Source organism: Podarcis cretensis (genome assembly GCF_951804945.1).
Source record: "Podarcis cretensis genome assembly, chromosome: 4".
Lineage (NCBI taxonomy): Eukaryota > Metazoa > Chordata > Lepidosauria > Squamata > Lacertidae > Podarcis > Podarcis cretensis.
The window spans coordinates 48,884,849-48,898,559 of NC_137173.1; the positions used below are offsets into that span (position 1 = coordinate 48,884,849).

The 13,711-nt window shown below is 41.7% G+C and overlaps 1 long non-coding RNA gene across 2 annotated transcripts; it reads left to right on the forward strand.

Annotated features, from left to right (window-relative positions):
- The first annotated feature begins 736 nt into the window (after positions 1–736).
- Positions 737–7,851, forward strand: LOC307213870. Of its 2 annotated transcripts, none has more exons than XR_013837761.1 (4): positions 737–869; positions 2,509–2,579; positions 5,696–5,831; positions 7,767–7,851. It is a non-coding gene; the product is annotated as an uncharacterized lncRNA (long non-coding RNA). The 2 variants fall into 2 exon arrangements; XR_013837762.1 differs by having other exon boundaries at positions 5,700–5,831.
- The last annotated feature ends 5,860 nt before the right edge of the window (positions 7,852–13,711 follow it).

Genomic DNA, 13,711 nt, shown 5'->3' on the forward strand with positions numbered 1-13,711 from the left:
GTATGGAGATCCTGGGCTGCCAGACAAGACCTCCACCCCCCACCCCCGTCTCACTGATGTGGTTGAAAGGAAAGCAGAGCAATACGTTTGGCACCAGCTTGACTGCAGAAATTGCTGGCAAATGAAGCACCATCCATCCGTTTTAGGGACTCCAGTCTGGATTATTGTTGGTTTTACTTCTTAGGCTTTTCTTCTCCCAAAGATGTCCCACAAGGCAGCAGAGGCTTAGGATCAGAGTTTTCCTTCCAGATGGGCTACCTTCCCAGGTTGACAAGCCCCTTACCTCCCTCTACAGCATGTGAAGGAACCACATTCTTAACTGTTGGACCCACTATTGGTCTCGTCCGCTCAATCTGCCAGAGCCTATCTTCACATGCATGGGAAGTCCTTAACTCACTGAGGGTTTGAGACCCATGGGCTACCCTCACCTTGTTTAGCTGGCCAGATGAAGCCATTCCTGAGGTGTGGTTCCTGTCACAAGCTGATAGCTTCTAGGAGCCACAGATGGAAGCTGAAAGGTGCTGAAAGCCTACATCTCAACAAGAAGTGATCTGACCATAACAAGGGATTGATGTCAACGTCCTCTGCTTCCAGATCCTCTTCCTGCCCAGTCAAGAAAACATGGTCCAGAATGTGGCCTGCCACATATGTTGGACCATTGACATGTTGGGACAGCCCCATGTCATAATGACAGCCATGAAGTCCTGTGTCCACCTCAAAGCATGGATGTTGATGTCTCGCAAAACCAGGAGTCTGGGAGTCCTCAACATAGCCTCCAAGACCAGCTCTGTCAGCTCACGTAGGTAGCAAGGCAAGTGGTGAACCAGCAGAATCCCTAACCTTCTGCCCTGATCTGCACCAAGTACCAGGTGGGCACAGCTAGGTGAGACCAATTCCACCCAGCTCATGCACCCAGGTCTCAGAGAAGCAGACCAGATTGGCCTCCTCATACACAATCAGATGAGCAATGTCTTATTCAGAGCTGATCTATCATTCAGCAGCAACAACCACAGACCTGAGGGTTGCCTGATAGGACAACCACAATTCCCCAGGTTGGAGGAGGAGCTGGCACACAGCAGTCACTGCCTGCCTGTGCTGTATGTCTCTTACCTGGCCTGCCCCACCTGTCACACCATACCTCTCCTTACTTTGAACTATTGCAATTGCATGCCCTATTATCCCCAGCTTCTCTCCTCCCAGACAAATCTCTCCTTCCTCAGTAAAAACAACAACAATTCACACAAATGAAAAACAGTTAACCCGCCAACAATACCTCAACCTAATATTTTGAAGCTGGAGTCAGTCAGGGCCCCATCCTTCAGCCAGATGGAAAAAGGCGTGCAAGACAGGAAGGAGTTCTCTCAGGACTCATAGCCAAGATGGTCTCCAACCTCTTCCCAGAAGGATAATTTCCCAGCTTCCATTACAGTATCCTTTTTCAGCTCTCTGCTAGTAAGCTGGTTTCATTATACAGTCATACATCGGGATAAATATGCTTCAGGTTGAGTGCTTTCGGGTTGCGCTCCGCAACGACCTGGAAGTAATGGAGCGTGTTACTTCCTGGTTTCGCTGCTCACACATGCGCAGACGGTCAAAATAACGTCACACGCATGCGTGGAAGCAGCGAAACATGACCTGCCCACACACAGATGCGCTGTCGCATCTTACATTCTGTTCAGGATGTGAATGGGGCTCCAGAACGGATCCTGTTTGCATCCCGAGGTACCACTGTAGATGTCAAAACCACTGTTATTAACAGTCAGAATCTCGATCTCTTCAAGTCAGACCTTTGCACAAACAAGTTCCATTAAATACAGTGGGGTTTACTTCCTGGCTGCCATATTTCACCAACAGTGCCCATGTAGAAAATGGGTTCAATTATTGTTAAATCAATATGCTTCCTAAGGGAATCTTCCAAATCATTTACAAATAATGGCTGCGCACCTTCAATCAGAGATACTGCACACAAACTGAATTGACATTATTGATTTCAGAAGTCCTCCTCCAAATTTACTGAGAGACAGATTTGACCCTATTGCTCAGAAACTGCTTATGCTGGAGATTAATGCTTAATACCCCTCGACTGGATGTTACTTTTTGCATATGCTTCAATGATCTGTTCCCTGGTTGTATTAGATTGTAAAACCCACTGTATCTGAGCATTAAAAAGGAAATACCAAGGCAACTATGGTACATCTGAAAGATTTTATATTAAATAAAACACTGTCTCCAGGTTTTGTTAGTAGAAAACCTGGTTTGTGGTCACCAACCTGATACCCACTAACAGGAAGCACAAAGTAGGTTATTCAATACTGTTTAGAACCATCTGACTAGTGTCAGTAGTTGTTCCAATAGCAAAAATGATTTTGCTTACGTGTGTCTCCCCTGATGGCACTATATATCTCAAACTTCTGTTCCCATCTATTGCCTTGCTTTCCCATTCCCAAGATATAGCTACATATTTGTCCCATGGCCAGGTATATTCCGATCACTTCTCTTTTTCATTAGATTCTGGTGAACCCATGTAAGTCCAAAGAATGAGAGATAGACTGGATGGGAGCCAACAAACTACAGCTCAGGTGTGCAGAAATAATTGTAGAAGGCTTGCCTGTTCTGGGAGGTATCAACCAGAAATTCAGATCTGTAAAATCCTTTCCCCTATTTAGAGCCTAATGTAATACCATGTCGTAAAAGCTCGTTCCTGATTCTGCTAATTGTATACATTGGTCCTGTCACTGAAGTTTCCTTTATATCCAGAAATTCACCACATGCTGTTTTGCACCACTGTGTAAAATCCTGTTCTCGCTAACCATGTAGATCTAAATATCAACCAATGGAAAATTACACTTCATGTAGCTAATGGTGGACTGTAGTCCAAAAGGGGAAGGGCACAATAAATCTGTTAGTCTTCAAGAGAGCCCTTTATAATAACAGCCAACCCTTTGAAATAATAATGAAAAACACAAATCAGCTCTCAATGCCCCCCTTCACCATTATCCAGCTGCAAGCAGTGATTTTCCACTGCTGTGGTGCATGATTAAATGTAAAGAATCCATTCAACACACTATACACCATTTCAGTCTCTCCACAGAGAATGGAAAATCCCACCCCATTTGTTGTCTTGATACAGATATGAAATAGTAGGTTGACTGAAACTATAGAGCTTTGAAGTTACAGAATTCTACACTTATCTGAAACATTCTAGCTTTACAGTGGTACCTCAGGTTACATACGCTTCAGGTTATACACTCCACTAACCCAGAAATAGTGCTTCAGGTTAAGAACTTTGCTTCAGGATGAGAACAGAAATCGTGCTCCAGCGGCGCAGCAGCAGCAGGAGGCCCCATTAGCTAAAGTGGTGCTTCAGGTTAAGAACAGTTTCAGGTTAAGAACAGAACTCCGGAACGAATTAAGTACTTAACCCGAGGTACCACTGTAATTACTTTGGACCTCATTGAAATTAGTTTGTGCAGATGAAAGAAACCGTAGAATTTTGCAGGGTGGTGAACTTGCTGCTTTTTCCATCTGTCTCACTGCTAGCAGTACACTCAATAAACAGCTTGGTGACCCTTCAGCTCAATGCACCCAGCTCTGCTACCACTGTTTCCTTCTCTCACTATTCTGATGCAGAAATACCGTGAATTATCCATCCTTCCTAACAGTATACATAATATGCAATATCAGTCTCCACCCCATTGTTCTGCCTGGACACTGAGGTCCAGCGCCGAGAGCCTTCTGGCGGTTCCCTCACTGCGAGAAGCAAAGCTACAGGGAACCATGCAGAAGGCCTTCTCGGTAGTGGTGCCCACCCTGTGGAACGCTCTCCCATCAGATGTCAAAGAGATAAACAACTACCTGACATTTAGAAGACATCTAAAGGCAGCCCTGTTTAGGGAAGTTTTTAATGTGTGACATTTTAATGTATTTTTAATCTTTGTTGGAAGCCGCCCAGAGTGGCTGGGGAAACCCAGCCAGATGGGAGGGGTACAAATTATAAATTATTATTATTATTATTATTATTATTCGTATTTCAGAAAAAATCCAATTGCTTAGTAAGTGTGATCACTGTTGAATTTGGCAACTGTCATTTCCTTAGCAGCAGCAATTATTAGACATTAATTAGGCATTTAAACTGCATCACTTTAAATTAAGATGTGTCTTTCTGAGTTTGAAAATTCTGGCATTGGTTTTAAGTAAGCTTTTCTCCCCCTCTTTAAAAACCACTTTATTTTCTTTTTGGATTCAATTGATAGCCATGTGAATGGCTACTAGTGCAATTCAAAGTGCTGGTTATGACCTATAAATTTCCGTTCAATTTTTCATTTCACTTTTAATTTGTATACCGCCTTTCTATATTACTATATGCAAGGTGATTAACAAGCTGAAGAAACAGCAACATATACAACAAATATCACACACCTTATAACAATCTGCATTCATTTTGGCTCAGGTCAAGTTATCTGAAGGGCCGTATTCCCTCATATGAACCTGCTTAGACTTTGAGATATTTGGGGAAGGTCCTTCTCTAGGTTCTGCCAGCCTCACTGGCACACTTGGTAGGGACATGGGAGAGGGCCTTCTCAGTGGCTGCTCCCAGACTTCGAAACTCGCTCCCTAGAGAAGCGAGACTGGGTCCCACCTTGTTGTCCCTCCCTCGACAGGTGAATACCTTATTTGTAAGGCATCTTGAGTCCCAATCAGAAAAAAAGCTGGACAATAAACAAATAAATACATAAAGTGAGTGATGGTAAAGAATGGATCTGTGGCTGACAGAGTTAAGTACACAGGTTTGTGCAACTTGAGACAAATTAATATCAATTCATCATTACAACTTCAACAGCCAGTGATTGCATTCACATGTAACATTAAGCAATGGTTTGGAGATATAATGGTGAGCTTCCAGAAGCTCAAGAGAAGCCTCTGTCTGTCATGTCCCCTCCTTCCCTCTTCTCCTTTCACACAGCTGGGAGGATTCCTGCTGAGTTTAGTTTCACTTTTAATGAATATTGGCTTAGTATTACATATGAACCAGGTAACCTGGTTTAGAACAAAGCATTTATTTTTTATTACTAAAGAAACCAACTTCAAACAATATAGAGTATGAAGTCAGCTAGCATAACTATCATTTGTTTTAAAGCATGGTCTATTGTTATGTGGAAACCACGTCAATAAATTGCACAGGATGAAGACCTCACTTCCCAACAGAAGCAGGCAGCATGGTAGGGTGCTGCTCCTCACCGGACCTCCAGCTGATCGTGTTACTACTGCTTATCAGGAGGTAGAGGGGGATGGGTGAAGCAGTGCTGAGACTGGAGCAGGGCAAATATACTGGTAAGTCAATCCAGTCCTCCCAACTGCAAGTGCAATGGCACCATGCCAAACTTGTGCTACCTCACCCCTTCTTCTTCATCATCTGGTAAGCAGCAGCAACACAACGACAGTCAAGTGAGCAGTGCTGCCTCATCACACCAACTGATTTCAAAGCTCTGTCTGAGAAAAATCCTTGTTCCAAGAAAAGTATCTGGCATCATTCCCAGTACATGGATTTAGAAGAAGACAAAACTATTTCTTTTTTCAGCTCACACAAATTTGGTTTTCTTAGGACATTGAGTTGTTCATAAAAAAATATCAGAGTATTGTTTGCAGTTCATGGGCTATTAACCTCACTGTTCACAATGTTTTCATTTGTACCCAGACAGCTGTGTTTGCAGATATATGTATCTGCAAACTGAGTCTATCACCTCATGCATCTTGTCCATGAAAGCTTCTCTCACAATAAAGCTGTTTTTAAAGTTCCATAAGATGACTTCTTTGGAATTGTACAAAGAAAGGTACCTCTTTAGAACTAATCTAACATTATTTCAGATAACTCTCTGCTATTTTCTGCTAGCTTGATTCTTAATGTCATAATTATTATTTTTGAAGAGTTGTGGCTGATTCAAGAATACTTTGCATAATAATTTCTAATCTTATGGTTATGACTCATCAGAGCTGTACATAAATACTCAGAATAACCCCAAGGCTTTTTTCTCTGCAGTGGGGGCAGAAAACAATAATTATTTTCAGGAAAAACATGGTATAATTTTAAATAAACCATCATACTATATTTTCCGCCCTGGTACACTTCTGTCATAGTCAGCACTTCTATGTGATAAGCCATGTGGTTCAATAAGGAGCCATTTGACATCTGATCTTGATCCATATGGAGAAGAAGTACTTGTAGCAATAGAATGGATTTCATGAAAAGCCACAATGACCCTGAACCAAAAACAAAACATTAATCATCACCCGTTTGTCTGTTCTACAGAACTGAATTAATATATATGATACTCACAAAGAACTTCACATTTTACTAGGCTTATGAAACAAAGACTAATTTGCCAGGGGCAAATTAGAAAGAAAATATAAGCTTCATTAAGGGAGATTAATTCAGAATAGACAAGCAGCAGTGCTGGAAACCTCTCAAAGTAGAGAATGAATTACTGTGTTGTCAGCAATAAGCCAGCTGTCAGATCTCCATCATCCAGGTCAGTAAACAAATGAAAACATACGTAAGGGCTTCCATCAGCTAGCTGACACTGATGTCTGAGGCATGTCTTAACACACCTTAAATCCCTAAAGTTAGCATATGCAAATCCATAAAGAGTTGCTTAACATTCACATTCCTGAGCAAGGATATATTTAAAACCAGTGCAAGGGAGGGGTAAAACGCCTTATTACCATAGAATCATCAGTGCACAGGGTTTATTACAGAGTAACATAAAGAACATGAAAGCTGATTCGTATAGTCAGATTCACAACCTAAGTGGGAGAAATATCAGAGGGAGAGACAAAGGATATAAGCAAAATGAATTGCCATGACTAGAATTACACTCCCTTTGGTTTCATGTAAGGCTGCCTCATGGGATGAACATGGAACATTTTTCTGGAAGTGAAGGATTATTGGCCTCTGGACTGGCCCTGCCCATCCAGGCAGACCACTGGCCCCTCAAGAACAGGAAGGGGATGGGTTGTAGCTCAATGGTACAGCGCATGCTTCCAGGCAAAGTTAAAAGAAACCCTGGACACAGCCTACTTCCAATCAGTGCTGAACTAGATAGGCAAATTGTCTGACAGTATAAGGTTGCTTTCTACGTTTCTATGTAGGGGCAATAAATGGCTTCCTTATGGACTGGGACCTTTCCTAACAAGTTCTTACTCGGACTAACGCATCCCAGTGTGTTCCTCGGTGCTGAGCCTTGACGATGTGTAAAACAGGCTTTCTTTTTGTTTACAGTGATAATGCGTGCGATCTTTTGTTGTCATTTGTCCATGTTTTCCTAACTCTACAAATGACAATATCCTGGAGGAAATGTTGGAGAAAGATGCCTGCAACATGTATAACTGTGTTGCTTCTTGAAGCCGTAATTTAAAGTGTATAGAGATATACTTTTTTAAAAAAAGGTGCCAACATGATCCTTTTGATCTTCATAAAATGAACCTGGCTTCCTTCCACTGTTGCTCTTTGAATGACACCTATAACTACCTTCAGGGGATGGCTTTCCTATTACAGTGAGGCCTCTGCCTCAGTGGATGCTGAGGAGCAGCAGCAAAGTGTTGGAGGACAGAGCAGTGTGCTCTATGTGGACTGCCATTTGTCTCCTAAAACTGTTGACCTTAGGTGCAATGCAGGATACTGTCCTGTCACCAGTTTTGAAGTATGATTCAGCTGCCAGTCCAGTTAGTTTCTGAATATGAAAGGAGGACTATCTTCTCCTTCATTTCAGGCCACAAAATGCCTTGGGTTGGCCCCTGCCTACCTCTGCAGCACATGCTGATCATCTCATTGGTTTGGGCCTTCCGATGCTTCTGGTGAGTTGTGTGCCAATTGCTTGTCGGTTTGTTTATGTTCATATGATTATACAAACATCTTCTGTATAATTAAGGGTTGTTTCTAATTCTGCCATTCTGCTTGTGGAATAGATTTGTGAGTGCGCAACAGAACTTCCCACTCCTTTCCTCCTTAAATCTGCTCCAGAGGGTTGGCAGACTCCAGAGCAGATTTGGAGGGCATCCAGGGAGAGGAGAGGAAGGGAAAGTTCTGTTACATGAGTGGAACTTGGCGCATGCGCAGCATTGACTACAACTCTATGTATTTATATAAAAACATGGTGCCACACGATCCCCTGGCATTCAGTATTCAAGAGAAGATTGTATGTGTGACAATAACACAGTGAATGAACTTTCCAGAGATGACTGGCTCCTGTTTGTATGTATGTTTACACCAGTGGTGCTGCTAGAACCATATGAATTTTATAATTCCCACATGCCCTGAATGTGATGTGCTGTCATATACAAATGATAGACTGGGAGAAGTTATGGAAAACATCTGAAATTTACGGCATGTTGTACACTGAAAGAAAATTATATGAAAATAATGTACCGGCGGTATTTGACTCCAGTTCAGTTAGCAAAAATGTACACAACGAGTTTAAATACCTGCTGGAAATGTAAAGAAAAAAAGAAGGTACCTTTTATCATATGTGGTGAATGTGTAAAGTATTAAAAATATTCTGGGAGATGATATATAATGAATTGGGGGGGGGGAAATGTTTAAAGTAACTTTTGTTAAAAAAAAAACACCAGAATCCTTTTTACTAGGAATTACAGAAAAGACTATTTATGTACGCGACAACAGCCGCACAGATGCTATTAGCCCAGAGATGGAAGGAAGAAACAACCCTGACTAGAGAAGAATGGCAAACCAAGTTGATGGACTATGCTGAAATGGCAAAACTACAGTGGTGCCTCGCAAGACGAAATTAATCCGTTCCACGATTTTCTTCGTCTAGCGGTTTTTTCGTCTTGTGAAGCAAGCCCATTGACAGCTTAGCGGATTAGCGCTATTAGCGGTCTAGCGGCTTTTAGCGATCAGCTGAGAAGCGGCTTATCAGCGGAACAGCTGATAAGCGGCTTAGCGCTTAGGGAAAGGGCGGAAAAAAGCGGGGGGAAAGCGGGAACTCGCAAAATTTTTTCGTCTTGCGAAGCAACCCCATAGAGAAATTCGTTTAGCGAAGTGCCTCCAAAAACGGAAAACCCTTTCGTCTAGCGGGTTTTTCGTCTTGCGAGGCGTTCGTCTTGCGGGGCACCACTGTAATTGGGAAGCTCAGAAATCAAGAAGACAAGAACTTTTAAAAAGAATGGGGAAAGTTTATGATTAATTTAAGAGACCATGGTAAGCAGGTTAAAACATTGGCAGGATTTTAACCACACTTGTAAGGTAATGGAAAGTTTGGATAAGTTGGAAGGACAAAAATTTGGACAAGTATTGATATACAGTTGCAAATATTATTATTTGGACCCATGGAAGGGATGGGGGGAAGTCAGGAAATTCAGAGTAGTATTTTTCGCTCCATAAGGCGCATCGGACCATAAGGCACACCTAGTTTTTAGAGGGGGAAATCAAGAAAAAAAAATCTTATCCCCCCCCCCAGCCCCAAAGAGCAAAGAAGCCAAGACAGTGAGCGGGATCCATCCCGCTTGCTGTCTTGGCTTCTGCTATAGCTGTGTGCAGCCTCTCCCGACTGGAAAGGTTTCGCATGGCTAAAGAAGCTGCACGCGGCTATGGCAATACCCCTACCTCCCGCTAAAGCCCACAGGAGCCGCACACCCTTTAAGGAGCGTGCGGCTCCTGCAGGCTTTTCTACAAGGAGGGAGAAGGGACTGACTGGCCGCGTCAGTCCCTTCTCCCTCCTGGGGAAAAGCCGCGCGGAGCTTGTGTGTGGCTCTTGGGGGCTTTTCCTGCCTGCCTCCCCCTGTGTCTTATGGAGCGAAAAATACGGTAATATCGAAATTTGGATTTTGAATTGTGTTTTTTTTTAAATGTATGTTTATATTTTTAAAAAATCAAATGATAAAAATTATAAAAAAGAATGTGATGTTCTGTCTCTGTAATTTGTGTATGATAAGTATACAAACCTATTTTTGCACCTGCATGGTTGGCATGACTAAGCATCCAATCCTGGGCAGTATACACTATATTTGTGCATACTCAGAGGTTGCTAACTTTCATCCTTTGGTTATCCCAAGCCTATCTAATCAGTTTGTAAGCAAAACAGATTAAAAAATGGTCAGTCAGAGAATGATGCATTGTGATAAATGATCCTGTGGGCACATGGACAGAAAAGGAATGTTGCACCAAAAAATAAATAAATGAAAGTTCCCCAGGTGCACTTCAGAAGCATGTATGTGTTAAAAAAAATGGCAATGATTTGAAAGCTTGGAATATAGGAGACCTATTTGGTCCCAAATTTTCATTCATAAATCTCACTCAGTTCCAAATTGCAGTGGGGCCATGCCTCTCATCATTAATTTAGATTCTTCCGAAGATAACTACCTCATGTTAAATTATACTCACTGTAATTGTCTGAGCAAAATTGGTAATTGGGAAACTTGCTATACTGTAATTGTAATGCATCTCCCAAGGTATGTTAAAAGTATGCTTTAAGCTGTCACAAACAAGCAACACCTTTTCTTACCTTTCAATCTCTTTGATGTTTACATACCTGCTAGAACTTATGCAAATCTCTGTTTAAAGACACACATCCTGGCAACACCCCCGAAAGCTGTTATTAGTTTTAAGCATCAATTTAGGAAATGACTTGAGACTTCTTAATATGCTCAGTATTACACAGATAGTTCATGGCAGCAAAATGAGTTAAGTTTAGTAATGTAATTTTGGGAAAAGAGATCTAGCTTTTGTGCTTTCACTTGTTTTGATCGTATCCATCTCTCTATTTAAGTCAATGTTTTTAGGCCAGCTAATCAAAAGTAGCAAATGTTTGAATGTGAAAAAAATGTCAAAAAGACAATAAGTATTGTGGGGTGTAATGAATATACTCAATTATTTTAGATAGAGCTTTGACCAAAAATCCACATCAACTATTGGCTGTAAACAAAAAGTTATCAGTTTTTCATCTTTTAACAATCCTGTTGTCTGCCAAAAAAAGCTGAATGGTACAAGGACAGAAGTACCGTAGTCAGTGGGGGCTTCCTGTAATTGAATGGATAAGCAGAAATGGGATGCGGTCAGCATTTCCAAGCTATAGAACGTCTAATTCAGCAGGCAATACTATGTAACTTCTGCAATGTGCTTCTAGCACTACTACTTGCCTGCATTTTGTTTCTTTTAATCATTTAAAAATATTTTTGTTTTGCAATTTTAGTATTTATTATTTGTTAGATACTTTGAATATTTTAATGGAAAAGAGTGATGTAGTAGCAAATACCAAAAGCTGTCCCAGAAACATTACACCAGCAGGTACAAGAAAACATATAACTGGAAAACATATCATCTGGCAGAACAGAAATATTTTTAATTTATGTCCAAAAGTGGCCAAATAAAATGTCATTCATATTTTGTAGGGGCGGGGGCTAGTAACGAAATCATCCAAACAAGGTCGAATTATTCATAGGGGGAACTACTGGCGGACCTACATTTTTGGGGGCCTGAAGATTGAACTGTTATGGGGCCCCTTTCGCAACCAGCAATGAGTTCTGGGTAACCACTGTTATCTTCTTCAATGGAATTGTTCCATGACAGATCACCACACCTTTACAACATCTGTGCCACTGAGTCTCAAACTATGGTATTGTTGAAATCTATACAACAAAAAATTGATCAATTTCAATCGTGCAACTCAAATTGGGTCTACTAGACCCAATTTTTAATCTCAAGCTTCATTAGTTTCATAGTAGATATGCCCCCCCGGAGGGGGCGGTACTTGACTACCAACAAACAAAACCTCTCTCCCTCTCCCCAGGCAGCAGCCTCAAATTCTCCAGTATAGGTAAGGAAGGAGATGAAGGAATAAATAAAATCACCTTTGGCGTCCCCACTCCAAAAACAGAAGCTGTGAACAATAGTCAGTATCAGAGACAGTAGTGATTCCTTTTTTTCAGTACTTTTTTTTTAAAAAACCCCTCTGTCGATTACAGTTGTGTAATTACTCTCTGCAGCTCCCTGTTCCTGCAACTTGTAACAGAGTTCATGGTACAGTTCTGCTTCTGAACAGTGTGTGAATTGAGCATGTCAAAGTTCATTTTGATAAGGGTTTATCCTTTAACCACAAACCGCCTGTCAAGCAGCAGTTCTTTTAGCACTTTCGAGTTTCAGTGTTTTAGTTTCAGTGTTTTAGTTTCTTACAGTAGCAACCCCCACAAATGTATTCATTTATCCTATTCATTTGCATTCTTTATGGATTTTTATAATTTTGGAGTCCCTCCAATGATGTTTCCCTTTTCACATGTTCAAATTAGGATCGACTGAATGCGCATAGACTGGGGTTGGCCTGCTGCTGTGATTCCACTCTTCCCTCATCTGCCTTTCCAAGAGTTCAAAATGGCTTACATCCATTGGTGGAGGAAGGGGGGTGCGGTAGGTGCGCCGGCCCCAGTGTCATCCCTGAGGGGGGTGACATCGCCCCCCCGCCCGCCCCCCCCGTGACGTTCGCCCTGCCCCTGTGGGTGGCTAGCCCTGCCCCCGGATGCACAGCATGTGCGCCGCTCCAGGTGCTGGAGCAGCTAGCTCCGCCTCTGCTTACATCACACACACAAAATGTCAAAAAAAAAAAAAAAAAAAATTAAAATGTGAGAAAACCATGGCATTTGTTGTCCTGATAGCTGAATCCAGTGTATACTCTTTCTACTTGATGGTTATGCCAGGTTGTCTGTGGATGTTGCATTAATGCTACTGGATTTAGTTAACTTTGGACTCCTTCCCACTCTATGATTAACTGGGGCTGCATACACATGAGCAACATAAAATGCAGCTAGGTCATTCTTTTTCTCAGTTCAGATCGAACCTGCTTTGGAGTGAAATGAGTCAAAATACAGTATTTCATAAAGAACCCCACAGAATAGATATGGATTGTGTGGCCGACCTCGTGTGTACACTGCTTCCCAAACCAGTGTTGGGAACACTGTGGGTGCAGAGAAAAACAGGACTGTGTACACAGCCCAGGCAAATGATTATCTTGATTAACCAGGTAAATGATTATGTTAATAGAATTAAGCAATTATAACTACCAGTGTTTCCAGAACACTTTAGTAACGATTGGGGGGAATTTATAGTATAAATCAGAGTGCGTATCAAATCCTATTTTCAGTGTCACTATAAGCATATTATGCAAACACGTCTTTAGCATTCTGAATTTCAGTATGAGGCAGAGTTTCGCTAGATAGTAGTATTTTGGAAGGCAATGGCGTAGGTGTCTGTTCTCTTTTTTTGGCTTGATCAGCTTTATCGCATGCCATTTATGGAGCTCTCCCGGAATTCCTCTGAAGGTTCTTTCTGAAAGCGTGTGGCGATACTCGTCAAGAACAGTTTGGGAAATGACTGAAAAGCGGCACACAACTGATGCCTTGTTCTAGCAACAGTGTTGGGACTCTCTTCAGAATCTCTCCAGTATTCTGCCTTGATGACTTGCCTAATTCCAGTTATTTAGTATGTGAGATGTGTATGACAAATACGTCACGGACAAAGTTCATTTTACTAATTGTTTGTCCTTTGACCAAACCACACACACAAGTGAAACTGCAAATCATTTGGCAGCATCAGGTTTCTCTTTTATGGTATGTTTTCTTTGGATTTAGGTTTCCTGGTGGAATAAGAAGTACAGCTACACAGAAGTAATCCTCCACCTTCCTTTTAGAGTCTGTAATAAATCCTTTG